This window comes from Diadema setosum, chromosome 19 (genome assembly GCF_964275005.1).
Source record: "Diadema setosum chromosome 19, eeDiaSeto1, whole genome shotgun sequence".
In the NCBI taxonomy this organism is placed as follows: domain Eukaryota; kingdom Metazoa; phylum Echinodermata; class Echinoidea; order Diadematoida; family Diadematidae; genus Diadema; species Diadema setosum.
The window spans coordinates 33787133-33795882 of record NC_092703.1 but is presented as its reverse complement, the minus strand read 5'-3'; the positions used below and the strand labels follow the sequence as shown (position 1 = coordinate 33795882).

At 38.7% G+C, this 8750-nt stretch overlaps 1 pseudogene; it reads left to right on the top strand.

Moving 5' to 3' along the window:
* The first annotated feature begins 5927 nt into the window (after positions 1 to 5927).
* LOC140243114 (uncharacterized) lies at positions 5928 to 8458 on the top strand (annotated as a pseudogene).
* The last annotated feature ends 292 nt before the right edge of the window (positions 8459 to 8750 follow it).

Below are 8750 nucleotides of genomic sequence, written 5' to 3'. Positions count from 1 at the left end.
TTGAACTCGATGTTTGTCAAATGCTGTTGAATCAAAGAAAACACATGGGCAGATGAAATACGTAGGCATATATATATATATATATATATATATATATATATATATTACATATATATATTTATCATATACCTTTTTTTTTGGGGGGGGGGGTGTTTTTTACGGATATCGAAGTGACTTGAACTCGATGTCTGTCAAATGCTGTTGAATCAAAGAAAACACATGGGCAGATGAAATACGTAGGCATATATAGATCTGGATATCTCAATGAAAGTTTTTTTAGATTGTGGTAAACACGATCAAGTGTTCATTGATTAATTGTCCTATGTTTAGATAACTCATTCTTAAAGTACTTTTCATTGATGACCGTGAGGTACACTGTCTTTTCTGAGTGCGTGTGTATGTATGTATGTATGAGGCGGTGACAGGTGCAACACTTGCTTCAAAATCCTTTATCGTGAATTTGTCACACTGACAATCTCATACAACTTCATATTCAAATGAGAGAAATTTCGCAATTTATGTATTGTTTTTCTTATTGTAGACTCTCTAATGAAGAAATTACTGTATTCTATATATTGTGTGTATGCATAATGTAACAGTTCAAGTCAAGTCAAGTTGTTTATTACATCTCCAACAAATTGAGTATACAATGAATGTTTGGCGAAATCAATGGCACCAAATCATTACAGCAATGTAATAAACATAATAACATGTAGTAAAGACACAAGTAATTGTTAACAGAGACACAAAGAAATATTATCTTTATTGTAAACTGCGAAACAAAGTTGTGGGAAAGGGAGGGGACTGCTAAAAAGCGGAGCGTGTATCTTCAGAACACAGATTCCTCATAAGAAGGGAAATCAAATTGCATAAGAAATAGAAAAAAACCCCAGAGTAGTACACACACATACTCATACACACAGACACACATTAAAGGGCCAGTTTACCTTTGGTAGCAGTGATTTTAAAAATGTTCAAGATATCACATTTGATGCATATGTGTAGGTCTGTTGTATCACAAAACATCCTACCATATACAATTTTAGCAATAAAGCCTAAATATATAAGGTGATATCAGTATTTTTCTCGGTAAACCGTAACTGTAGACGGTTTGGAAGCATTCTTATTATAACTATTGTTCACATTTTGTGTATTTAACAATACTTTAACATTGATTATACGGATTCAAATTTTTACAGTGGTTGTTTCTATCCCTATCTCACATTTTAGAACTACTTTAAAGCACTAATGATGAGTTTTTGTTTCATCTGCAAATGGTAAATTATGCCTTTAACAATCAAGCGGTAGCTCTCTCGTGGAGGAAGAAGAAAATAAGTAGATAGAAAGATTGTAGATAGAAAGTGAGGAAGGTATGGCGTGAAGAGACTGAAGTGGACAGGAAAGGGAAAAAGAAAAAGGAGATGATGGGTCAGAACCAGGATACGTGAGGCACAGAAGCTTGGACTAGCTGAGGTTCAGGAAGTTAAATTAAACAGCAACAACAACAACTTTGAAAGTTAAAGCTAATAAGAGAATAAATTATTGTGTTGTGTGAGGATATCTTGAAGAGTACTTCAATTTTTAAGAAAAAGTAACAAAACTTAAGGATTCTTTTATATCATTATTAAGACAATTCCAGAATTTTGATTCTTATATTAGCGAATAAATATCATTAAAAAAAACTGTCCCTGTCAAAGGCAAATGATATTCATTTGGGTTAACGGGTCGGATATGCATCAACAATTTCGTTTTTGATGAACATGGAATTAAATACAACGAGGATAAAATGGTTTGGGAGTTTGTACATGAAGGATAGACAAGAACTTATCAAAATTACTGTTCAAACTCTTTATGTTTCATAAGTGTTCAAATGCACTAATGAAAAACAATTGTCAATTCCGGTAAACGATTTCAGTTGATTCATTGTATGATATTTTGAAACTTGAATATTGTTCATTATCATCCTCATTGGAATTCACATCTGTTTCATAAGAATAAAAATCAAAGTCATGAACTAGAGAATACTCTTCATTATTCAGGTCAGTAAAACATGTGATACTGGGTCTTGTCAAAACATTAAAAAACGTCTTTATTTAATGAATTGAAAGCGAATTTTTCAACCCCCGTCATGTTAAAGTAAAGGCCAGATGAAAGGCAAAATAGAACTCGAGTTTCAGCGAGAATCAGAGTGCGTTCGAGTGCACAAGACAGTGACCCACAGAAAAGGGAAGAAAGGGTATAAGGAAGAGTGCGAGCAGAGGCGGGAAAAAGAAGTGGAATAGTAAAAAAAAAAAAAAAAAAAAAGGGGGGGGGAGGGGAGGAAGCATGAGAAGTGTATCACCCCTAAATGTAATAACAACGCTAAATGTAATATCGACACTAAATGTAATTCACCTTAACCCTAAATGTAAAAACGACCCTAAATGTAATACGCCTTAACCCTAAATGTAATACATTTCAATGGTAAATGTAATAACGGCAATTAATTTAATAACCGTAAACATATTGATACCAAAACTGTAAACAAACATAAACAGGGAATGCAAATTGTTTGTGTGATTGTATGATAAAGGTAAGAGAATTAAAAACTATGTCACATGAACCTAATTAGTTTTTAGTATAACAAGGGAAAAAATAAAACTTTGTGAGATTTTTACCTAGGTAAACAACCAAAGCAAATACAGCTTTTGCTTCTATCAAAAGATGCACAATGGATGTTCCGCATGCATGAAATCGGGGGGGGGGGGGCAGGTAAAAGAAAAAAAACTTAGCAGACAGTATTACAACGGAAAACAATATATTACACAAATTTAATAAAGAAATAGTGGGACATGAGTCACCGAAAATGCAAGGGGCCAGTCACGATGAGGCAATTTGCGTATGAGTGGATCAACTAGTGATACAATGATGAGAGTCAGATGATATATTTTCAATGACTTATTTTTAGGAATGTTTCTACAATCTGTCATTTGCTTTACGTTAATGTCCGGGAAATTCCAGAGCCATTATAGAAATGAGAATTGGTTTTATGTACAAACTCCACGTGTTCAAGGTTGTTAATATTTGGTGGATTGTCAGTTTATAGTGAGTTTATACATGTAGATGGTTTGAATTGAATATCAAAAAGCTTTCGTACCTATCTATGTACATGTAGGCCTACACACTGACACACTTTTAATTATAACTTATTTTCAGTGAGTTTTTAATTTACAAGATAATACATCAGTCTGTGATCTCGAAGAAACATTACAGGTATTTTTTTCACTTTTTAAAGTAGAATTTGATCGCAATACGATGAATGCGTGTTTCCCACTGACGTATCCCACTCTGTACTCACGTAGAAATAAAGTCTAATTTAGCAATAATGATGTAAGTTTTAATTTCCAAGTTCATAATATTCGAACAAAACGTACAACTTAATACTATCCTAAATGCGCTTTGCAGGAGAGTTAATTGTCTAAAATTAAACTGAGAAGTTACCTTTCGTATAGTGGTTTAAAGGAAAATGTTACCAAACAAATCATGTCGCATATGACTGAGAAACATTTAGGATAAAGATCCATTACATTTAGGTTTGTTATTACATTTAGGGTTGACGTATATTAATTTAGGTTTAACTTTATTATATTTAGGGTTGTTATAACATTTAGGGTTAAGGTATATTGCATTTAAGGTCGTTATTACATTTAAATTGTATTACATATAGGATTGTTATTACATTAAGGGTAAAAATGTATTATATTTAGGGTCGTTATTATATTTGTGGGTTAAGATGTATTACATTAAGGGTTGACATGTATTACATTTAGGGTTGTCTCCGGTTATTTCATTTAGCGTTAAAATGTATTACATTAAGGGGTTGTTATTACATTTAGGGTTAAGGTGTATTACATTTAGGGTCGATACCACATTTAGTGGTGTTATATTCAGGGGTGATACAAGAAGTCAAGGTGCGAGGGTTACAACAAACAGTGACAAAGCAGAGTACCGACAGTAAACAAGGACAACACAAAGACAAAGAAAAAATACATTGTACAACCTAATACACATCCTCTATTCGTTGAGGACATGAGTCCATGCGTATATGCAGGGCTCGACATTAACGGTGGCCCGGTGGCCCGGGGCCAGCAAAAATGAAAGTCGGGCCACCACATTTCAAAAAAGGGCAAATTTGGTGCCCCGCCTCGGGCCACCAATATTTTTTGAAAAGTGTCATTTATTTATGTTAAGATGTTGCAACCCATGTGCCTGTCAATGAATATTCATACTGAGTCTTACCATTCAGCAGTGAAATTTGTTTAAAGGATGGATGAAAGGACTGAATGAGTGCCTGAGAGTGAGTGTTGCGAGTTTGTTGAGGTTTATTTAGGAGTAGACATGTCCAGCTTCCAATTCTTACTATGATAAAATTTAAATATTTGACTTATCCAAAAAAACAACAACAACAACCCAGGAATTTTAATGTTTTTCATTGTTTTGGGGGCCTCCAAATTTTTCTCTTGGGCCACCAAAAATTTGAAATTGATGATTTTGGTGGCCCCATCGGGCCACCAAATAAAAAAGTTAGTGTGGAGCCCTGGTAGATGCATAAAATTGAGCCCTTCCAACCCAATGAATAATTGCAAAACCCAAACAATTAATCCAATAACAATCTAATATTCATCAAATTTGTGTCAGTAATCAACCTAATCAATATTCATCAAATTAGTGTCAAGAATTCGGCATAGAAATCAGAAGGAACAAATTATACCGAGTCGCAAGTAAAAGAACAAACAGCCATTACATTATAATGACATAAAACCTGAGAACACTTCATCGTATCAAAATCTTATAAAACAATTCTTCCATCAAAAACATTAAACCGACAATAACATCAAATCTGATATTTTCTATATTTACACCAAGTTTTTACTCTAGATTCTACCATGTCTACCGCCTGACGAATTAACCGCCAGTATCATGACCTGCTGTATGTCTTTTTAGTTCTAAGAAGCTGATGTTACCGTTTAGAATAATTAATTTTTGCCGGGGTATAAGAAAGACATTTTCTACATTTTTCATATGGAAAAAAGCAATCATTTTCAAACTGCAACAACTTGCAACTATTATATGTGTGTGTGTTTTAAAACTATGAGCCGATCCTAAAATTGTGTGAACGTGTATGGGCAATGATCATGAAATGGACTCATACGTAGAAAGTTATACTGTCACATTGCATAACTCTTGATGCCATGCCATGACACTTGGAGGGTGCACTTACTTACTTCTGATGGGAAAATACTATTTCTGTCAGATTATAAAGAATTACTTGTATCATCAGTGAAGTACAGAATACATTGATTTTCCTTCTTTGGTAGTAGGGAAAAGGTTAAACAGAAGCAAAGAAAGACAGACAGAGTAGGGGATGGGGAGACGATGACTACTAAACAAGCCCAGTATTTGATAAAAGATAAGGATATCTCAAGCCCATAAAGTAAGAGCGAAAAAAATGCATGAATCTGTTTTCAACCATGTTTTTAAAAATACATTTGTTTGGTCAAAATCCCTGAATTAACCATACGTATAAAGTAAAACTCACTAGTCTGATTGACACGAAAAGAGAGTGAAAATAAATCAAGAATTACAACAATCTGGTTTCAAGCTTTTGCAAGGAATGAATGAAGTTGCATAGTGCAAATAATCCACTTTCATTGGAAAGTATACATAAATGATTACCAACATAACACCCACCTGCTTATATAATGCTGACCACTGCACATGCACTGATGGATTAACATTTTGCAAACTATATTTGTCAAGTAATCGTGAAAACAAGAAAATCATGAGACATCCGTTGATATTCTAAACTAGACACGCTATTGGTCAACAGATGGAAATTCTGTAAAATTCTTCTTTTATTTCTTTTCGATTTACTCAGAAACATCACCATGGCAACCAGTGTCAATGAACTCGTGACAAGTAACCTCCAGTGCCCCATTTGTCTAAACGTCTTTGTTGATCCAAGGCTCCTGTCCTGCTCCCACACCTACTGCAAAGACTGTCTAATGCGACTCTTTAACTCTCAGAAGGGGCGCAAGGTAACATGTCCAATTTGCCGCGAGATCACTAACGTCCCTCAAGGAAATGTTGACCTACTGCAGTGTAACCAATCAATCAAGTCTCTAATCGAAGATGTCAAAAAACAGACCCAGGCGTGCACCGTATGCCGAGGAAACAAGAAGCCACTAGCCATCACCTACTGCCAAGAATGCGACGACTACATGTGCGTCGATTGCCACAAGACTCACGACAAGTGGGACAAGTTTGCGGGACACGTGGTTGTGAAGGTGGATGACCTTGATTTGGGGAAAGTTTCCAAAAAGAAGCACCGTAAATGTAAGAAGCACAAGTCCGAAGATGAGGAGTGTTTCTGCGTCGAGTGTAAGAGGTTCGTCTGTTTCCGGTGTGGCATGATGGAACACAGTCAAGCGGGGCACAACGTCCTTGATGGCAAAGCGCATGAAGATGAACAGAAGGAGAAGATTCGTGAGCTACGTGGTCGAGCCGACGTCAAGATGTCGAAAAATGATGGATATATCGTGCTCGTTGAGGAGCAACAGGCAAAGATGAAGCAAGTCCTGGATAAGCTCTCCCGGGAGGTCGACCAGGCGTGCAAAGAGTCGATCCAACAGCTTCAAGAGAAAAGATATCACCTGATCAAAGAGTGTACGAGGCGTATCGAGGTATTTGACAAAGAGCTGCAAGGCATGAAAGATGCAAGCAAGCTACAGATCAGTCAGATCAAGGAAATGAGTGATCTGGTTGAGAATGGTTTGAAGATGCCTCTGGAGGGCGAAGCGCTGACTGCGCACGACACACTGTGTCAAGATTTGGAAGAAGTTCTCGGAAAAAGTGATCCCGACTACGAACAGCCACTAAATACGACTTTGCAAGGAGAGAGCATTGCTTTTCAACAGACTAGAGGAGGAGTGCCATGTTTGAATGAGATTAATCTGGGAGAGATTGTTATTCTATCCCCCGATACTAGTACCGGAGGAAACTTCAACAGTGTTACGAGGCTGACGCCGTCATTATCGTCGCAGCCCCTGAAGCAGCCGCCCCCACTTCCGTCGTTGTGGGGTCCTCCATCGCTGCCATCGTCTTCGAGGAGTACCACACCGCCGCTTTCGTTGTCAGTGAGGGTTCCCCAACCGGCGCCATCGTCGTCGTTGAGGGTTCTTTCACAGCCGCCATTATCTTCGAGGGGTACCCCACCACCGTCATCTTCGTCGTTGAGGGTTCCTTCACCGCCGCCATTATCTTCGAGGGGTACCCCACCACCGTCATCTTCGTCGTTGAGGGTTCCTTCAACGCCGCCATTATCTTCGAGGGGTACCCCACCACCGTCATCGTCGTCGTTGAGGGTTCCTTCACCACCGCCATTATCTTCGAGTGGTACCCCACCACCGTCATCGTCGTCGTCGAGGGTTCCCCCACCGCTGCCCTCCAATTGGAGGGGTAGCGAACTGTTGGCATCGTTGTCGTGGTTGGTTACCAAAAAGCCGTCTTCGAGGGGTATCCCACAGTCGACAGCGTTGTCTATGTGGCATTTGGCAACGGAGCTAGAGAGATCTTCGAGGGCTTGCTCACCGCCGCCAGAAAATCCGTATTTTTTTCCTCCACCGCCCCCATCGCCGCCGTAGTTATCGTTGAGGGGCACCCATCGCCGCAATTGTCTTCGCGTGGTACTCCGCTGCCGCCGATTGAAGTCGTTATCTCTCATTTTGAATGCGGGATTGACTTCATTGCCTCTTCCCCGAAGGGGAAAGGCCAAGGATTTGTCTTGTATGACATGTATGATGTAGATGGGAAATGTTGAAAGACGTTGGTACATGAATCAGAGGTGTTGCTTTCCTGTCGAATGGACGTGCCCCTATTTGCGACAGCCATGACCACATATCGATCTCAACCAAATCAGTCAGAATCCATTACTCCGAGTCATGATGAAGGCGGGTTCGGTGGTTTCGCTGTCTATCACGAGGACAGCGCCCTCATTACTAGCTTCACGAAGCTGATGGAAGTCTTCGTCTATCCAAAATGTTGTTGGCAAGCCAACGAGGAAAATTCCGTGTGATTTTAAGCCAATTCAGATATTTTGACTAAGGATAACCCATAGGCATTTTGGATTCGGCGGGTAAATTCAAAAAGGGGTTGACGAGGGAAGGTTACCGCGCGCAACCCGCAGGCTGTCTTGACGGGACCATTGCGGTTGCCTGGGTAAAGCACAACGAAGGACTGCTGACCATCGAGCAGTACTCTTGTGATTTGGAGCCTCTGAGATAGCTGGTGTCAGATTTCAAGTTTCAGATCCCTCAGCATTCTTTGTATCACCTGCATGAGTTTTCGTGAGCTGCGTGAGCTGGCGTTTTGTACCCCGGACAACCTTTACATCTTTCGTAAGACCTCCTCTGTCTCCTAAAATATCGTGACAGTTTCTTTTTCTTCTCCTAACTTTTCTTCGTTAGTTCTTTCTATGTCCACTCCCAGACACTTTTGACTATCGAGTCTTCTTTACTTGCTGTCAGTGATCCATCGATGTCACCCTATATTTTAGTTATGCATTGTTCTCTTCTTCTTTGCGAAGCAGCAATTGATGTGGTTTGATTTTGTTCTAGTATTATCATGATTATCATTAAGTGATAGTGCGACGTTAACGTCGACAATGAAACGAGGATACGTAACTGTCTGGAAATAAATAATTTCATTTCTTT